Raw genomic sequence first — 21,645 nt, 5'->3', positions numbered from 1 at the left:
AAATGATCACAGTGTATCCTGGTTCTGGTGTGGACGTCCAGATAGCTTCCTTGGTTGTAGGTTACAGCTGCACAAGGCATCAACGCACAATGGCTGGAAGTGTTTGCATAATCCTCAATTAAACTGAGAGGTAATTTTCACTTTGTTATATATCCCTTCTTTGACCCCACCTCATCGGGTGTGTGTATTTCATATGTCAGTGCTGTGCATGCACATGTGCAATGCCATGCTTTTGTCTGTGTGTGTATTGGAAGGGGCAAAAAAGCAATCGACGAGGCTTCAACCGGAGATGGAAGTGCTGGCTGTATATCTTGACGCTGGACATATTTATGCCCGGAGAGGCTCTCCTTTCTGCCTGCTCATCATAGACACTGGCGGTTGGTGAACTGTGTGTGTGTGCGGGGCCTGTTTGTGCGTTGATAACAGGAGACCTTGTGCATTACGCATGTGGCGTACACCTCTTTCTATTTGCATGTCATTTTATGCGTGTGTGGGCCTTTGACCAGTTTGTCCAGTGTCTTCTACGTGGAGTTACACTTTTGGTTACTGAGAGAGTGCATTACAATTGCATCGTTAATACGAATTTGCTTTTTTGGCATAATCATAAGTACGGTATTTCCAAAGAATGTTGCACAAGGTTTATCTTCATACACCAATGCAGGATGTGAATGGTAAATGGTTTGCACATTATGATTTACAAGGAGGACTTTCTATGGCCTAAAAAGTAGCAATCACTGGAAATCATCAGCAAAGTAAATTTCAATGCCATTTAGAACCGAACAGCCAATAACAAGTTAATTTACCCAAAAATATGTAATACTTATTGTTATAGGGTTGAAACTTCTCATGTTGTGCCCACTAACAGTTGAGAAAGAGCAGATTTCTGAGTAGATGGTGGGTCGGTCAATCCATCACATGAATCCTTAAAGTTGCCTCAAATGTTACTTCAATTTTCCCATTTTGTTTATCATCACAAGACTGAAACACATAAAATAAAAATGAAAATGACATAATAAGTCAGCAGCTGGTTGTGGGCTGCTGATGCTCTATTCATCTCCTTTGGACTTAGACAGTGTGTCCTGCCTGTTGCTGTATATGACTCTACTGATATGAGCACATCGGCCAAAATCATTAAGGAATTGATCAGGATGTGTTGTGAAAGTAAATTCTGTGGAAGGTCCCTTTTGGTTGTCACAGATCAACGGACAGCAGCATACCGAGCGACCAGTCTCTGGCCTGCTGAACCGTGACACGGCCTTTGATTAATTCAAAGGTCGGGACATCGTCCTCAACTGTGATTGATTCTTCTCTTTGAGTTGTTGCTTGGAAGATCTGCCGTGCCATGACCTTCGTCCTGATGATGGGTTGAAAGTATTGAAGGTTCCTATTGCCTATTAAAGTTGTTGCCCGACTGAAAACGCAGCTTCAGAAATGTGTTCTCAGAGAGCCATTGGGATATTGTGCAGTATTCCATTTCAACAGCGGGAAAAATGTCCTTAGCAAAGAGATGCAATTGTATGTAATTGGTCCTGAAATGGGCGTTATTACGCCCAAAACACACCAGGCAGCTGCGAAGTGCGGCTTGCCAACATTTTTTTAACTTTCTGGGGCTGGGAGGAGTGTTCATATCTTTTAGGCGAGAAGGAAGTCTGTGTAAGATAGGTGACAGTGTCAGGAAATAACAGGAGTCTGGTTACTGATAAGGCCCCAATTTGCTGTTTATTCGGCTGCAGCTCGCTGAGTTGGGAGCAGCTTTGCATAGGCATTGCATGCCCCCCACCAAAATAAAACAATGGCATGCCCTCCATACTCTCCTTCCCAAAAAGTATGAGGTGATGTCATCTTCATTGATTCATAGAGGTGCAGCGGTGATGTGTGTCAGAGTTCCAACTGCATTTTCTGAATTTTTTGTATGCTAAAATGCTAAAACTGTTCAGTTGCTCTTGACAGATTGATTTGCAACAGTGAGTTTTTTTTATACTGTAATAATATCTACATTGCTGATGCTTAACCCTGAGAGATGTGCGAATGAGACTCGAGTCCAAGTCCAAGTCAAACCATAAAAAGGACAAAGATAAATATGTGAGCAAACTGAGGCCTGTCAGGACAATTTTATGGGCCATTACGTTGCGGTGTCTGATAAATTACATTTCACACTAGTTATTCAAATCAGTCCATCCTTTGTGACATCTGTGTGCATGAGCGTTGCGACACAGAGCTTTGAATACACATGGCACATTTCTCAAAAATGATGATTATTTAATTTGTGTTCTTTTGACACCTATCGCAGCAGTTTTATCTATTCAGGTCAAAGAAAATTACCCTCATGTTTTTGAAATATGTTTTGTTTTTCAATTTGCATACACTGTGATGGGTGGGAAAAAAATGACTCATCCTTTCGTTTTAGAATACAGTCTAGAACTAATTTGATCACAGTGCTTGAAGAGCCAGAATCTCTGGCTTTGAGTTAATCATCACATCTTGACATTTCCCATCTCCACTGAATCCTGTTTTGAAAGTGTAGTACCCCCCTGCCCACTGTTGGGGGTCACCCACAGCTTGTTGGGGGTCAGAAGCTAAACGGAGGACTTTTGACAAGCAACTTGTTCAATAAATACAATTTCACCACCAATTTATTCCACAATTAACAGTTAATCACAGATTTAAGCTTAAATTAAGCTTATTCCTCATTGCCAAATGCGTAACATTAATGTAATCGAGGATATGAGCCTTATTGATCCTGCCTACATCTCCAGAAGGAAAGAGGCAGATCGCCTCTGCCGAGTATTCAAATCTCAGTTTCACATATTTCTTAAAGAAAAGTGGAATTCTATAATGTGCCTTGTCTAACATATCCCAATTCTTTATACACAGTCAGCCAAATGAGTTTCATGCATCACGAGGCATAACCCCCTTATGTGCATGGATATTGCACAGCTGTTTTTTCCCCTGACCAGGACATTTTTTCCGCAGATAAAAAGTGCCAGCTTTAATAAATCACCAGTTGCAAACTGTTGACCACTCAATGTTTTTTTTCTGACCGACTGTATTACCTGATTTTGTTCTTTGTATCAAGACATACTGCAAATGAAGCTTGATTGCTCCCCAAGGTGGTGAGTTACGAATTGAATGATGTTGGACTAACTCAGCTTAATTACATTACAGTCATTTAGCAGACGCTTTTATCCAAAGCGACTTACAATTAAAATTCTATCACATACACCGTAGGCACAGCTACGAGGTTAAGGGTCTTGCTCAAGGACACATCTACATGTGACTAGCAGAGCCGGGGATCAAACTGCCGATCCTCTGATTGAAGGACGGCCCTGCTCTCCACTTAACCACAGTCGCCCTTAAGTGAATTATCTCACACGAAGAAAGTCGGCTGCTCCGTTCAGTGTCTTTCCACTCTCACACACACGTAAAGAGGATGGTCACCATTTACAATGGTTACAACAACTGCCATGACTGCAGACTAACAGAATGTCTTGCCTAACAATTAGAAAACAGCTGACATGTTAATACACTTAACAGTGATTTTTTTTCACTATAAATTATGAGCCTTTAAAACAAACCAACACCTTCTTGTGATCCCTCATCAGATGCAAGATCCAATGCCACAGACACATAGACACATCTCCTACAGTGGAATTTTAAGGGCCAATACAGGTATTAAAAGGATGTGATAGCAATATCGGTGTAAGTTTTACATGAGCACAAACATAAACAAAGATTTGGGAAACCAAGATATGTTTTGAACAGGGCTTGTCAGTGTTCTCTAGTGGGACAACTGTGTAATAGAAACCCTATCTCTACCTCAAATACTTTGGCATGTATGTTCAGCATGTCCTTGTATAGGCCTGCCATTGGCTACATATTTCACATGGCATTCTCCTCTGCTGCCATCTACGCGGTGTTTCCCACACATAGACTTTACTTGGGCGTACTGCCAAGGTATATTAACGGAAGGCCCAAGTATATAAGGCTACCCATTTAAGCATTTTTTTCATTTTTATTTTATGATCCATCTAAAAAAACAGCAGCATCCGCGGTCGATTAACGACAGGCCGCAGCGGGTCACAGGGAGAGAGAGACCCCTTTGTGAAAAAACAATGCTCCACAGCGCTACTCGTGGTCAAAAACAGGGTACCTTTAACGCAGATATACTGTATATACCAGGTATCTGCGATGAGCTTGCAGTGGCGCTATACCTATAGCCAAAGAACAATGTCTCTCTTTTAGGTTGTTTTAATTTTCATATTTCACCCAAAAAATGCAAAGCAATCTTGGTAACCCACAAATAAAGGCATGACCCCAAAAATCGTCTTGCAGCCCCCTGTGGCGTTCTGACCCTGCGGTTGAGAAGCCCATTGCCAAATGGTAGATAGAAGATAATAAAAAACTGTTTGATGTAACCACATTAATGAGGTCAGTGGCTAAGAAGTCCTTTGAACAGCACTGGTGCTCTGATGTACATGCAAATGAATGGAGCTAAACATCAAAGGTAAAATTGTTCCAATCCCCAAAACCTTCATGCTGTTCATTGCACCAATGAACCGATATTAAGAGGTTAATGTGCGGATTTACAAATACAGTTGTTCTGATGGTTTCTGGAGACTTCAGTGTGTGAATGTCCATGCATGGGAATGTCAGTATAATTCAGTGCGGGGTAATTATATACCACCGAGCTAAAAGAGCCAGTTATATGCATAAGCTTAATGTGTGGTTTCTTATGTGTATGTGTGCGTCTCAGGGGAAGCCTAATATCCTGCATCGCTAAGCAGCATATGACATCTTCACACCTTCATCATAGAGCATTTCCTTAACATGGAGACGACACTGAAACTCTTTGATGTTCCAGAGTCTTTAACTCCTTAATCCCTAAGAGAGGGGGGAAATTAAGAACCTCCTACGTTTGAATGTCGTTTTTGTGTAGCTTTTTTAGTCTCTGAACATTGTGCACACACACAAACACAGACACATACATATATCTGTCTTAAGTATAGAGACTTGTACATTGTGCTTTTGTAGCTTGACATCCATGCATTTGTGACTTCTCCCATGGATATTTCAAAGGGTTCCCTATGAATGAAATCAAACAGCAGAGATGAATTTATCCCTTCAAGTAAATACAGTGAAATCCCCCCAACAATTACAGTTACAAGGTTTGCACATGACAACAGCAATATGCTCATGTGTAGTGAAGTGATTGCAGCTTGGGCATGTAGCAGAATGTACATTATTATTAAAGGGGTGGTGGGGGGGGTAATCATGATGTCATACTGCTTTCCCTCTTGCAGAACAACGAAAGCAAATTAGCCTATGGATGAAGTTCCATCAAATCCGGGTGCATGGAGATCACACCATGCTGGTTATATAATCGGCTTCCTCTTTGGATTCTCCTGCAGGGAAACAGATTGTGGCTGAGCTCACGACGAGCTGTACAAAATGTCAAAGAAAAATCAAAGAGGATGTTCTTCCAGTGAATGTGATCCACTTGGTGTCACAGTGTCAATACCAATCCGTTGTCACTCCCAACGCATCAAATACTGCAGCTCGGCCAGTGCTCATCGGCGTCTGACGAAGACGCACGGAGGAAGTCTTTAGCATGTGAATGCGACGCAAAAGGCTTGCGACTAACTCCTATGTAAACACACCCACGTCCGTATTACACACTATTGATATGACTTGTTTGTCACTTGCTAGTCACGTGAGTCGCTAGTGCCATTAGTCAAGTGAGTCAAGAGAGTTGATAGTGATGTGACTCGTTTGTCACTTGCTAGTCACGTGAGTCGTTAGTGTCGTTAGTCAAGTGAGTCAAGAGAGTTGATAGTGATGTGACTCGTTTGTCGCTCGCTTGTAGAGTAGTTAGTCACGTGAGTCATTATCCACGTGAGTCGCTATTGTCATTAGTACCATGAGTTGTAGTGTCGTCAGTCAGATGAGTCACATAAGTCGCTAGTCACATGACTCATGTCTGTCAATGGCTATTTGCGTAAGTCTTTAGAGAGTCAAGTAAACGTCAATCCCGCTCTTTTCCTTTAACTTAACTAATTAGTTTATTAGTAAAATCTATCTTCTGCAAAGAAACAAGTTTATTTTGAAAATATACTGTGCATGTAACAGGTGTATATAACACACATTGTCCCTGACAATAGGGCTTAACAAAGAGTGTCAAAGTTTAGGAGACATGATCTGAAACAGATTGTGTGTCTGAAATAGCCCTCCCAAATGTCATGTCACTAATGTCAGCAGGTGATAATACACATCAGAGAGGAGATAAGAGGACACGGTTATGTCACGCAAAGAGAAAAGACAAAAAAGCAAAGACTAAGGCAGGAGAGTAGGGAGCGCCAATGTTGCACACCATGTCTGGTACAATATCTGAGCAGTTGCACTGACACAGATTCAGTATTCCATTAAATGAATAATAGAGGAAGAAGGGAGGGTTAAGAGCATTCCCTCTTTGCTAATATGGAAAGAAAAGAAAGACAGACAGGGAGAAAGGAGCACACAACAAGGCACAGCTGAAAGGTGACGTTTTCTTGACAGTTATTGTCAATGCACACTTTCAGCATTATTTTGGTACATCCGGACCAAATATTTCTCCTTAATAGTATACATAGTACACTTAATAGTAGTTGAATGTGTCCCCTAGGGGTTGTCTCTGAAATTTTTAGTGATTAATGAATTAGGTTGTACATACGGGTAGGTGGAAAAGCACAGCGCGGGCTAATGGGATTTTAAGCTCTCCTTTTTTTCAGACCTGCCCCCATTTCATTACGGCTGCCCCCCCACACACACACACAGACACACACACACCCGTCAAACCCACTACCTAAGATGCTGAACGCACGCCAGCGGCAGCAACCAGGAGAAGTGTTTTCTCAAGCTCGCCTCCTTTTTCTACATCTGCTTAAGCACACTCGGCTGAGTTCTCGCTGACTTAGCAGCCTCTTCAGCGCACGCTGTAAAGTATAAAAGTATAAAAATAAAGAGAGCGTTCAGGGAAAGTGTGTCAGGGAAACAGAGAGCACCGCTATACCATAGTTTCTTCTCTGAGATAGGAGGATGAAATTTGAAAGAAGAGACCGATGCAGGGGATTAAACATGGTGAAATATAAAAACACATGCTTTGGAGTTTACAGCAGGGTTAATGGACTTGTTGCCCAGGCTTGTTCACAAGCCTAATAACTTTATAATAGGAAATGAAAACTCTTTATCTTAAAGTAACTCTGTTTAACAATCATCGCCGTCTAAATGTTGAGAGCTGATAAAAGGAAATCAAAATACTCCCAATCTCGGATCTTGCACTTTAAATTTAGTAATCTGCTGAATCCCTGGAATTGCTGTCCTGCTGCAGTTGATTCCCTCATGTCTTATCTTAATGACACTTACATATTTTTTTATTACCTGTAGATACTTTGTAATTGTGTTTTTTGAAGTGCTTTGTCCTGCTGCCTTAAATATTTGGTGCTAGCTACTTTTTCCTTTCCTTTTTGAATAATGTTTGCTGAAAACCACGGAGCACAGCTTTTAAGGGAAAACATTTTTCCTCAAAGAATGGAAAATTATAATATACATGTTAGGTGATAGTGTCCAAAATTATACCAGTCAAGAGATTTAATTATTATTTATGTTATCTGGGGGCGTGCACACATGTTCTCCATAGATTACTCTATTCATCCTTCAACCGTTTTTTGTCGTAGAACAGAAATAACATTCCTAACAACCAAAACATTGTGTTTACACATTTCTGTGTACCATAGTCTGTCAAACCATGTCCAAACGACAGAAGAAGCTCTTGTCTGGAAACGAGCTCTTCCTGTTTTAACCATTACCTTCGCTTTCACATGTAAGGATCAGAGCATGTCCATATGACATATTGCCTTTTTAGACAAAATTAACAATAGAGACAATATAGAAATATATAAACAATAGACAATTTTGTATCGTTTTGACGGTGGATTATCAAACCATCAAATCAGATCAAAGGCGTATGCCAGGCTGTTGAAGTGGCATTGTATGCACTATTCCATTGTACATGTCCACCTCATGAGCTGAATCCCGAGGTGAGCGTCTGCTGTGTCTGTTCGTGCCTCAGCCTCCAGCTGGGGCCAATCTGTTGGTCAGGTGTGGCTCGGTGGTAGTAGCCGCGGCCTTGCCAGCAAGCTGAGAGTACACACAGCCCACATACAGAAAGGGGAAGCTTACACTGGCAGAACTACCAGTAAAACACAACAGATACAAAATACCCCCATGGCAGTTCATCGTAACCGTTACGGGAAGGTTTCTGTGCCTCTAGAATGACGTTTGAATGGCAACATGAATAGAGATGAGTTAGAATAACCTTTCTCATCACAGTAAATGAAAAGGGACAGTGATGCAGAAACTATAATGCCAATACAGTTGCATGGCCCTTGTGCAATAACAACAGAACAGGGACGGTGAAAGATCCCTTCACATTAAGCGTTCACTTGCCATGTCGAGAAAAAGGGAATGATTTGCTGCGACGACAAAACGGCAGCGATATTATGACCTCTCCAGGAGGACATCAGAAGACAACCATTGATGCATTAAATCCCAACGGAGGGACTTCCCCCTGTGGTCTACGGTGTAGGACAATACACAGTCTGGCTACTGCTAGCCAGCTTCATCCAAGAAGTAGGGAGCGAGGACCCTACGCCGGGTTGGATTATGTCTAAATAAAGCCCCGGCGGTGTATGAATCACTGTGTCACTGATCCCCTCCGCTTCCCAGACAACAGGTTTGCTTTCTGCAAGCTGTCACTGGCTTTCCACTCTTTTCAAACGAAGAATAAAAGAGAGGGAGAAATCGAGACTGTGTGAGGGAGAGAGGGGAGTTGACGTTCATCACTCGAGTGCCGTGGCTTAGCCTAAGAGGCTTGAATAATCAGTATGTTAAGCTGTCAGGGTGTGCGCTCGCACCTACCATGCGCTTACAAACTCCTGGGCGCTTTTTAATCAAGCAAAAACGCTGAGAGGCAGTGGCGAGTGCCAAGAGCCCAGGCTAAGAGATGAGCTTTAGAATATCTGTTACACTTTCTCCTGACATCACCAGACGTGCATTTTCACTGTAAGCTGCAGATGCGTCTGTTTTTTCTTCTTCTTTCTTTTCTTTAAAAGAGGACACAGTGAATTTTCCCCAAGTTGTTATGTGCTGTGAATCATCATATTCAGTATAACTAGCTCATACTACGACGATTCTCTGCACATTCTACAAACAGATTCCACATTCACCGTGGATGACGGTGTTATCTACATTGTTTTGGTAAAATCCATCCTACGGTGCATTCGAACGTGTGTTGTTCCAATGCACTATATGTGAAACAGTACTGTCAGCAGCAGTCGCCAGCATTGCTGAACTGTCATAGGATTTTGATAAGTGTTCCGCCTCGGCTTGGTGAAAACGCATTACTCCATTTAAGTGCCATAATTATTTACCCCAGTGTCATCATAAAAAAATCTGCTTCAAAGTGCTGTTGAAAATTTGACTGAAAAGTCTCCCCAAATAGTACATTTGTGGGAGTTGCAAAGAGAAAATCGTTTATTAATCAGAAGCTAGTTTGTAAACGCAGCGCTGTGTTACTGGTGATTTCCAGCACTGAAATGCGTCCCAAGTATTTGTATGAGTGATGGAAATCAAAAGAGAAACACTGACTTTTCATGTAACACCATGGGATTGACATTTATTGTTTTAAAATAAAAACTAGTGCAGCGCCTGTTCAAAACGCACATGTTTAGAACAGGCCGATTGCTTAGCCTGTGTGGTGTTGCTGCTTGCAGCTTTCTCAAAAAGCGTTTATCCAAACAACATTGACGCTGCGCTTCCTTGGGTCCTGATCAACACACCCGCCATGACATAGTTGCATCTGCTAGCAAGGCTAGAGTTTACGTGTCGTTTGAGAGCAAAGGTTCGCATGATCATCGACGGAGAGCGAGCTGCACCCAGCATGCGGTTCTGCGGTGTGACAGTTAATAGTGGTCCCCTCGCCATACATTACACAGTGTGTACGTAACCCACTATTAATACATATGTCCCCTAGATCTCAAGAGCTCACACTCCACACTGCACCCCATTGGGTCCTCAGCAATACACCCACCAACTGTGAAGTCGATCGGATGAATGGTGGTCAATACAATCAAAGGACAGACACACAGACAGATTTCCTCCATTTTAGTTAGATAGTTAGATATCTAACTACTGATGCAGTTACTTGAAATGCAGCAAACGTTAGCATGCTAACACGCTAAAAAACAAGGTAAACATTCCTGCGTACCTGTTAAGCTGATCAGCATGTTAGCCTTGCCATTGTGACCATGTTAGCATTTAGCACAAAGCACTGCTGTGCTTAAGTAAATCAATAAATTAATCAATTAATTACATACCGATATAAATGCATAGTATATATATATATATATATATATAGTATAAAGAGGTCAACATGCAAGAACATGTAAACTCCACACAGGCCAGGAATCGACAGTATTAGCCACTTCACCACCATGCAGCGCTTAACAGGAAGGTGAAGAAACGTATCGTCTGACCCCAGGGCACTAATGGCGCTGAGTGACAAACCCTCAATGTACGAAATGGCCAGGATAAACTCACAGAGGGGGAAAATTATAGAATAATGAACAAGATTAAGTTTCCATTCTTAGCATTTGAGCTACTTTATTGAATAATGAATGTTTCACAGGTTAGAGGCCCTGATATCCGGCGTCTTTCAGAAGACCCAGAGGAAGACATGGGAAACTAAACGAAACTAACTCTGCCATTAGTGAACATGAACTAATATGCTTTGTTTAACTAAACATCTGAAAAGTACCAAAGTTACATTGTAAATGTTGGAACTCGGCAGAAACTGAAGAAAGGACATTAAGGTGCAAACTGCTCCGATTTTGACCCCATCCTCCTTGTTTCATCATCTACACTCCTGAGAAGCAGAAACACTGAGCCACAGGGACACATCCAGCTGTGAATAAAGGCTGACGTAGATCTTTAAAGCAAAAATAAAAATGAATACTCTATGTTGAGGTAATGTATTTCAAATAATGTAAAGAGTGCTGGTTTTGAAATTAATTTGTAAATGGAGGAGCATCACCCCCCCCCCCCCCTCCCCCTATCTACTCTGTTCTTATTCCCTCTCTCTACTATAGACTGATTGCATGAGATAAAATCCACATCTGTGATTAAGTTGGTAATAAATAAATAATCATAAACTATGGATCGAAGCCTTAAGTAGGCCGATATTAATATGCTAGTAAGATCCTCCTACATAAGTATGTGCATATTATATGTCCCCAGAAATCTTAAACAGAAATCAGGGTGCGCACTAAAACCATGTCTTACTTAATCCCTGTATTTTGAATATATATTTTAATATATTACGAGGAAAAAATTTGTCTTTCTTTGTAAACCACTCACAAACTGACTCATCTAAGTGTTTATACGTCTTTGTTTTGTAAGTGTACAAAATTCATCTGACTCAATAAATATAGTGTGTCTATATTAATTATATATTAATTTTGAAAGCTTAGACTTATCTCATCCATTCATTACACACATAAATATATAGACATGATGCCACCTGGTCAAATGTGATCCTTTTTGGTTGATAATGGTTCCTCGTTATTCATTGTACTCATCATTGTACTCATTTATTCATCCTTTATTCACTTCATTCATTGTGTTCCTTGTTTATTATTTCATGTGTCTGTTGAGTAGTTTAGTTTTTAATTAATAGATCAAAAAACATGTTATTTATGAAGAAGTTGATCATGTTATTGGCGAGTATATGAAATAATTGGTCACTGTACACCATATCAAGAACTCCGCAGTAACCCTGAAATCTTGAGATTCAATTGATTCATATCAGTTGTGGAAGTTCTCTCTGTTTTTACAAAATTGGGTGGCATCTTAAATTGAATCTAGTCTCAAATTGTGCTACTTTAAATAATTGTGTCTGATAGCTCAAGCTGAGTTCCATCACTCCCTTCCAACTTTCACTTCAATTCATGGGTTTATGATTCATAAATTTGGATTATTCATTATCGTTCCATATTTTGATATTAATAAATTCTATTAAATCTGCTACAAGCAATAATACATCATCACAAACTGAATTACAGTAAAACAGCGCCAGCTGGATTCCGTTAAAGTAAATGAAAACAACAGTTTTGGTTTGAGAGAGTTTGAAAAACAATGGTTACAAATAAATCCTAACTGACGGCAGATTGATTCATGGAGTGGGTTGAAAAGGTAACCCATATCATACCGAGGTCAAGGATAATATTCCATATCAGCCCTTCTTTCCATTGTGCTTGTCAAATGTCAAACTACTGCCAGATTATTGTGGCATATCATTCATTCCATCCCTCTCCTGTTCATTTCACTTGGTTTCCACAAGCACTCATTCCAAACACCATGCGTCTGTTTTAGCAGAATTCACGGGAAACCGCCACACCTTTCCTGTTGTTTTAACCAGGAACAGAATACTTTGTGGTAGTCGGACCTAATAGACAAAACTAACTGTTTTGTATATTGGATCTTGTATATGAGCCCTAATGTAATAAAGAATTAACAACACAAGGGTAATTCTGTCACAACCGTCCTCCACGGGTATACACGTCGTTCTTTGATCACTGCAGCTCTCTCAACTCCAAGCCAACAATAATATGTTCTTGTGACTTCACCACTTGAGCTGGTTCGCCAAACCCCCTGCATTAACGAGTATAAAAATAGCACCAACACAGGGGGCAGAAGGGGCTGCCTATTTATGACCATACTTTGCCACCCAGAGTGAGCAGCGGGGAAGGCTGAAGCCCTGTTCCTGCTCCACCTTTCCCTCCTTAACCCGCAGCCTCTTCCATTTTTCCTCTCCCAACTCTTCATCCTCTCTGATTGATCTTGCAACCCTTCGCCGGCTTAAATTACATCTTTGCAAGGAGACAAAAAGGCCCTCAGGTTTCACAGATCATAATTCTCTCCAATAGCTTCCACTTCTAAAATGTGCCATGGTTAATTTCAGCCTCTGGCACTGCATCACAGCCCCCAGCCCCTCACATTCTGTTATGAATTATGACACAGGATAGATTGTTTTTTAAGTTTACAGCCCAGTGACAGAAAACTGCTAACCAATCAAATGAGTGTGAAGGAGGGAGCGAGAGGTAAAAACAAGTCAGTGGCAGCAAGAGTGTTCAATGGATTATTTGTGTGATCAACCGCTTGCTGACCCTGTGGTTAGATTTCTGTACATCACTGTACACACACATATCCCCTGCTGAAACACACTACTGGCTCTAACTTTTAAAAAGAACACACTGTTTTCAGGTTGATCTGTGAAGATGACTATGGGCGCACTAGTCTGCATCGCCACAGCTTATCAAGCTGCATTCCTAAACATGGCCACTGCCCAAAATGGAAGCTCTCCATGGTCTTTTATTTTCTCATTGTAATGAAGATGAAAAGTGATGCCCACGCAGGACAAAAAGAGAAGAAAGGAAATGCAAATTAATAAATATATCATTCCAGCACTTCAGCTTCTTTGATGAAGCAAAGGGAGTGGAGTTAGATCATGGTGACGGCGGGACAACATTTGCAATTTGCAAGTGTCAGTGAGAAGCATAGAGCTACAGTACCAGTAGTGGCAAATCAATCTATAATAACTAAAGCTAAAATGTACTTACATTTTTGCCATAATGTAATAAGTTAAATTATGTTGATTTTAGGATTAAAGGCAAAAACATTGATTTCCATGCACTGGTTCATTTTGAAAGTTTTTAGAGAGAGAATTTCCTTTAATTTAGTGGAAAGACAATACCCACAGCTAACAGTATTTAGTATTTAGGGATAAACAAAGATATCCAAAATTCCGTCGGAAAAAACCTTTGACTGTAGTATGTCAACATAAGCAAACACAAAAATTTTTACTTTATCCAATGTTTATTGCAAGTTAGTACAAATTCATTAAGAAATATACCTCATTTGCATATTTGAACATAACAAATAACACAAAAATAATTGTCTTGATGAAAATAATCAACTGGTGATATTTACAGTATCTGGTGTGTCTCTCCTTAATGTGAGCAGTCACATAAAAATAAGCTGCTGTGCTCCTGGCGTGATTGTTGGGTTCAAAGGTGGTCATAGTCCAGCCTGGACTGTAGGTCGTGGTGAACCCCCTTTTATTGTGATTTTAATTGAATAGCCCTTGCATGCTGTGCTGAGACAGGTGGTCTGTGTAATTAACCAGGTGATCCCCTTTAAGAATATATTAAAGCACCCTGACAAATTATTGATAAGGATCAAAACATGTCTGCATCAATCTAAACCTACATGCTAAGCAATGTGTCTAAAACATTCAGTAGATGGTGATCAAGACATGTATGACCCCATTGATTTTTTTGATAAATTCAAATTCAAATGTTGCTTTAATATTCAAGATAAAAAGCTGATACATTCCCAGATTTTTGTAATTCAATTACATAAAAATAATCAACACTTGAGGTATAACTTATGCAATACTGTGTTTGATGTTCTTTGTTTACAACAGTACAAATAACAGGGTTTCCATTTTTTATTTGAAAACGATTTTGACTCTAAATTGTTTAAGATTATTGATGACCACATCATGGTCGTAATGACGCTTCATTTGTACTCATTTTGCAGCATCACAATCCCTGGATGTGTGTTGTGTGTTAACAATTTAGGTTTGATGAATGTGTCGAAGTTGGACACTAAGTATTACAAATTTAAGTCCACCAAATATTACTCCATACACGGCACGAAACTTTGATTCAGCCCATTAAAAATGATATATTCGATGTAAATTCCTATTGTGAAGAAGTAGGCGCCAGTGTGCAGCTAGTTTTCCAATATATGAACTATAAAGTCAGCAGCCAACAGACCAAGCACATTAATTCCTCTGCAGGCCTTTCGTCTGCGTCCATTTGCCCCCCCCCCCCATCATTCTGTGGCAGCTACCAAGACGGCAGCCAGTCAACGTCAATGGCCTTTTTCACGCTGAGCCAGTCCCTACCCAGGCAACTCCCGGCACACTCTGTGCCCTGAGCCAGGCCAGCGGGAGATCCGGAACGGCTCGAATGGGCCAAGGCACAAAGGGCCAGCTGCTTGCAGAGCATTGGCCTTACATAGAAGGAAGCAGGGCTTACTGAATATGCTGGATACATGTGATCCATCTTTTTACAGTGCGGTTGTTCCAAATGGCAAATTAGCAGTGGAAAGAGGAACACATTGAAAATGAAGACCTTTATAGAGTATATATGTATTAATGTATAATTACTGAGGATTCATTGGATAATAACAAGCAAGTCAACTCGTATGCCATCCTCAGCTTCATCCCCGTCGTTTCTCTATGGCATTATTTGAAAAACAAACGCCTGTCCGCTCAAATTTGATTTGCTGCCACTTCAGCAGCTTCATTTGCGTGCTTCGCTCAGCTCAATTCCCAAACCTTCACAACACCTAGTGACCCTGACTGACATCTGTGGCATTATGTGATGTGCAAGTGTAAAACTGGTCCGACACGGCGATGCACACTCGTTGTCTGCATCAACTGCATGCCGCTCAAATTAAGCTTAAAAGCAGCGGCTTACGGAGGCAGCATGCAAGTGCACAAGCAGGAGTGTGCAAACACACCGCCGAGGCTCATAAATATGTCATTCTACAAGGAGTTTTATGTATGCATTCTTATGAGAGCTTACACTGAAAGAGATGACGTGCGGTAAGTGCATTAAATATGGCTGCAGAAGAGCTGCATGGGCTCATGTGGGGAGAGAAATAAACACAAGTTATATTGGCCAAGTATAGTCTTCAGTTCTCTCAATGATTTGTCTTCTCCTTGAATTTGACCAAACCTGGACTATGCTACTTTTGTTGATTTAGAGATCATTATTTTCAGATGATTAAAGTTGGTGACCTTAAGCTGTCTCAGACCTGAATGATTCCATTTTGTTAAGCACTCGTAAGAAAGAGCCTTTTTCTATAACCAAGAAATCATTTTCCTCTGAGTCTAAACATCATCTGTTCATTCATAGAAAATACGTAATTCACAAAATACAGCCGAGTGCTTGACAATAAAGTCAATCTGCCAAGATTGTTTTTATTGGTGAAGAAAATTTTTCACCTTGATTTGTGTTTTTGTTCAATAAGCAATATATCTTTGCATCCAGCCTGAACTCCATAGAGGCTTAGAGGCCTCCTATCAACATGCTGCTTTTGATGATACATGGAAATCAGAGTCTGGGTTAATGCTTTGCTTTAGCATCTGGCTCAGAGCCAGCTGAGCATCTGAGGGTTAGCGCAGACAAACACCTGCATGTTTCGTCACGAAGTAGAGACACCCAATTTACACGTCCTAATAAACTAACCTGAATGCATGAATATGTGACCTCCGCCAACAACATCATAAAAACGCTCTTCACCAACATATTTATGTTCAAAAAACATCATAGATATGTTAAATATAAGTGATATCCAGCATTAGATTTTAAGTTGTCAGAGATTTCCGTTATTTTCATTCCGTTGTTCCACACAAACTATCATAATAAAAGCCTCTCGGTGGAAGCTGCTCTCCCTCGAGGCAGCCTTGATGAGACAACCCAACATTCCCAAGATGCTTTGTCACAGATGCTCTTTTTGAGTAAATTAGAAAATGATTATCACAGAAAGAAAGGTCAATCTGTCTGATAGCGAAGACCAGCGTTCTTTTTTTATAGTTGAAAGTCACAGGCAAACTTTATATGAGAGATTGGATTATAATAATGTTGTGTTTGTTAATTAAAGTATTTTTTAAATGTAGGTGCTATATAGACATTTAAATAATATGATGACCTAATAAATATCGGAAAATAAACCATCAAATTTTCATCCACATTTGCTCCTCAGTCATATTTAAACATTTAAACACCCACCTCCTCAGAACCACACCACAGAAACAAAACACCACACCAGGAGAAGCATTTCCTCCGTTGTTGACATTGCTGTAAGGTCCAATTTTCAGATATGATAGAGTGGCTTTAAAAACTCCAGGCCGACAGTATTGATGTCTCAAGCACTTTAGCAGTATCTCTGTCTCCCTCACAAATACACACACACACACACACACACACACACACACACACACACACACACAACACTTCCCCTTCCTGGTAAAGTACAGGATGTGCGGATGGAGAACTAAGCAGTTTTTTTTCCTGTGTGTGTGTGTGTCTCCTCTGCTGTTGCCAGGAATGCTTTATGGGCCATGTTAATGTTGGACTTCTCTTGCTGGAGAGATTTCTTGATTCAATCAAGCAAGTCAATGCCTTGTAAAGTCATTACACTTTGTGCAATGTCATGCGTTCTGGAGCCAGTGGACAGTCCTGTGTTCTGTCCCGGCATCAGTGGAAGTGGCCTATAGCGAAAGCACGTGTGCCTGGCGCGTCAGCACCTATAAATAGCCATCACCAACTAACATAAACACTCTTCAAAAATGAATTAGAGATGCATTTTCCTGTAACTAAAAATACAGCATGTTGTCCTTGTCGACTTGTGCTCTGGGCAGACTTAGAAATAAAAGGCTTGACTCACTTTCCCACCGAAATTTGCACACGCTCAAAGCCAGAGGGTATGAGATTGCAAAAGACAAGAGGAGAGAAGATGAAGAGATTGTGTGGTAGAGAAAGAGAGAGAGAGAGAGAGAGAGAGAGAGGGGGGGGGGGGGGGGATGTTGATATCAGAGGATGAAGAAAAATACAGTGACCTCACTGATATTATCCCCTGCAACTGTGTCACTTTTCTGAGAGGGACAGAAGCGCCGCAGGGAAAACTTGAAATATGCATGCAGGAAAGGAGGAGAGGCCAGAGGGAACAGACACAGCCGAGTGTAAAGAAAATGAAAACAAGAGCAGAAGGAGAGGCGGGAAGTACTTTTTAAAGCCTCAGCACCAGCTGAAAGAAGCAGAGTCTTACCTGTTCAGAGGTTTTGGTTGGTGGGACGGAGAAATGAGGAGAGTCAAAGGGTCCCGGGGTGGTCTGGGTGGTAGGGGGGGGGGTCTCGGTCCGGCTGAAAGCAGGGCTGTAGGGTGGTCCAGGAGAGGGGAGGAAGGATGGAGTGACAGGGAGCAGGGAGACGGGGAAGCTAAAGGGGGGAGAAGAAAACGCTGCTTGCCTCTCCCTCCCTTACTCTCTCTCTTTATCTCTTTCCTCCCTCCAATATACACACACACACACACACACACGCACGCGCACGCGCGCTCGGAGGCAGACACCAAAACCCAGAGTCACTCAGATAATAGGCAGAGAAGGAGTCTTTACATTTACACGCTCTGCCACAGGGGGAGGATGGGGTGAGCTCTCCTCCCACTCTCCTCCAGGCAGCCAATGGGAGGCGACACAGAGGTGTCCAGGCAGCCAATGGAAGGGGAGGCAGCCGGTGCTTTTGCCCCAGCCAGTAAGTGCAATAGCTCATATCCAGTTGAAATAATTACAATATGGAAGGAGTCGTGGAAAGCTTCCCCTTTTTTTTTTGAAGGACAGACCGAGCCTTGCGGTCCAGTCAGGGAGTGTGATTTAGGGCTGCAACAGACATCAGAGTGATTAGATTCTGGGCCTCTTAATCCGGCACAATATCACCGCATGGTCCTCTACAGACCTGGCAGAAACCCTTCTGTGCCACACAGAAGAAAGAAAAAAAAAAAGAGGCTTCAGTCAGCTGGAGTTTAAGAATTACTCATGTGCGGTCAAACGAGCCTCGCATGCACAAAGGCAGGAACACACGACGACATGCATGGCATGTGTGTTCACATTCACAGGCTCTCACACACACCCACATGATCAATTCCCTTCTGCCACGCACAGTACATTTACACTCAGCATTCTCCAACGGCGCCCATCAACAACACCGAGCAGGGAGAAAAGTGTGAAATTTCATCAGGCGTTGTTGCCCGTATGTTCACCGGGGAGCATACCTCACTTCCACAAGTCTTATTTTATTTCCCTCCCTCCCCTCCCCTCTCAACCGATGGTTCTGGCAAGCACCCAGCTTGATAAATGATCAATGGTGAACTGTCAGGTTGAGGAATGAAAGGCACGTCACCATTCCACTCCTTATTCTGCACCGGGGAGTGAAGGAAACAGCCGTTATACTGTTACATCAAGGGCCTTGCAAAAGAAGCAGTACTTTTCCGTTGTTCTCAAACACGGCTCGGAGACCTGCTGAAAGATTTTGTGAGGGATGGAGGGAATTGTCATTCACGGCTGGAACGCCAGCTGTGGGGGGTTGCAGGTTTTTTTATATACAGTATATACTGTATATCGCTTCTTCATGATTTTTGGACAGGAGTACGCCCTGGACAGATCGGCAGTCTATAACACACACAGACGAACAAGATCACACTCACGTTCAAGCCTGTGGGCGCTTGAGTGTTTTCATTTCACCTAACTTGCACGTGTTTGAGATGTTTTTAGAGGAAAAGCCCATGCACACATATCAACTGGCAGCAGTCATACATTGGGTTTCCAGGAAATGCTCGTAGTTAATACTAGAGTACATTTTTTTCTGCCATCTCCTCTCCTTCAGCTTAAAATCCCTTGTCAACTTTAATCTGGATAGGCTTGACAATGTCTGCCAATGCTTATGTCTATCCCTTTTCCCAATTTCAGACATGGAAACATGTTCAACCATATGTCTCCATAAATTCAGTTTGTCACAGCTTTACTTAGATGTGACAGGACCATTTCAGAAATAACCACCATACACACAATGCTAATGTGACCTGGTGCAGGGAGAGGCAACAATGGCACAATGGAACGGCAGAGTTCCTGTTTGGTCATTAATTGTATGTGCTGGGTCTTTCTTTGGTAATAATTAATTTGATTAACTTTTATTTTATTTATAAGAACTGATGACTTTATATGAATTGAGTTTCGGGCGGCAGCCAATGATTACCTTCATTATCGATTGATCTCCCTTATATTTTCTGGACTCACTGTTTGGTTTCCAATGAAGTGATCGTGGTACTCTTGAAGCAGAGCAAGATGTGGATTTTCTCTCTCTTTCCATTGCCTCATTTCCACTGCGTGCTGCCAGCACGGCTCAACTTGACTTAACTTGCTTGAAACCGTTCTTGTATTGGTTCTCCATTAGCAAAAGTTGTGGATGAAACTTGGTACCACTTTGGGCGAGGTTCTGCTAAGAGTCCTGTCTGCATTGTCTACGTTTACATACATGCACAAAATATTTCATTTTTTGCTCTTATTCCGATAAGACAATATTCCTGCTGAGCTGTTTTCATGGCTACTGAAAATGATTATTCCACTAATATTTCCTCTACTATGCAGCAGTGCATACCATAACATAACAACCTCCCCCCCCACCCCCGCCTCCCCCCATGATGTACGTCCTGAAGCCGCACCCTTTAAAGGAGACATATTATACTCATTGTCAGGTTCATACTTTTTGTTTTGGATTTGTACTAGAACATGTTTGCATGCTTTGATGTACAAAAAAAATCTTCATTTTTCTCCAATAGTGTCTGTATGAACAAACGTGTTTACACCCTCTGTCTCTCTGTTTTAGCGCCGGGATCTTTAAGCCCCCCTGCTACCTGTGACTGTATAGTTGTGATACCACGATCTCACGGAGGCTGTGTGCATTTCTCCATGAATTGAACATATCGACACTTTCACAATATTCACAGCCTTTTTACGATTGCACTGTATACATGTCCAAATAATGCACCTGAAACTCAAATAACATGGGCTCATCCCACATGTCTTCATCAGTCTTAAACATGTCCTAACCTTATTCAATTTAGAATATTGTAATACAATAGTGGAATATTAGTGTGCATGTAAACGTAGGGAGTGACGGGATATTATCTGCAGTGGAAAAATATATTGAGAGAAGCACCTGGTATCATAAGTGAGTACAGTTTTTACCTAAATCTGACATAATTCATTTCAGACTTCTTTACATAATTTAAAATTCCTCTTTAGAGTTAGATTCCTTTAATGCATTAGTTCTCGCCTACAGCTCCACTCCACCATCTTAAATGAAATAATATTGGATTCAAATCCTCTTTATACAGTATATAGTACATAATCACCAGCTGTGTGAAGAGGTTAGTAGAAATTGAAAAATAAGGAGATCAGAAGAAGAAGAAGTTATTTTTCCATCTAGGTAAAACTGTTGTATGTGCAGGGCCTGCAGATCATCACATTACCTCCTTTGAAAGATCTTAGATTTGCAAAGGGGCCCTAAAAATCAATGAGGCTGTCAATACCTGAGTGCATTATAGTGTGGTCAGATATGCACAGCACAAGTGTGGCATCAAACTGTCAGTTTAGCGGAGAGTAAAATCCAGAAGTTTCTCATTCTGTCAAATCAATATCGCCAGACGGGGGATGCATGAGAAAAGAATATCCCATTACTGGGCCGCCCCTTCTATAATGCCGTCTAAGATTAAACATACAAGCATGATTCCTTGTAAGGAAAATAATTTCATGGATATTTATAATGTTTGACAGGATTTTCCCCTTTCCTGCATGCATGAGTTTGGATCTCGACGATGCAATGATTGTTAATTATCTCGCCAACGCTGTGTATTGAAATGTCTCTGG

General features: G+C 41.3%; 1 protein-coding gene across 1 annotated transcript in view; it reads right to left on the bottom strand.

Annotated features, from left to right (window-relative positions):
- Positions 1–18,316, bottom strand: part of pcbp3 (poly(rC) binding protein 3) — a 65,300-nt gene extending 46,984 nt beyond the window's left edge. The window contains exon 1 of the mRNA XM_031875108.1: positions 17,995–18,316. The gene's annotated coding sequence lies outside the window, so the exon portion shown is untranslated. The remainder of the gene's footprint in view (positions 1–17,994) is intronic.
- Positions 18,317–21,645: the final 3,329 nt, after the last annotated feature.

The sequence above is a fragment of the Anarrhichthys ocellatus genome, unplaced genomic scaffold (assembly GCF_004355925.1).
Source record: "Anarrhichthys ocellatus isolate YVR2014 unplaced genomic scaffold, GSC_Weel_1.0 scaffold86, whole genome shotgun sequence".
NCBI lineage: Eukaryota > Metazoa > Chordata > Actinopteri > Perciformes > Anarhichadidae > Anarrhichthys > Anarrhichthys ocellatus.
This window is presented reverse-complemented; position numbering and strand designations above follow the sequence as displayed.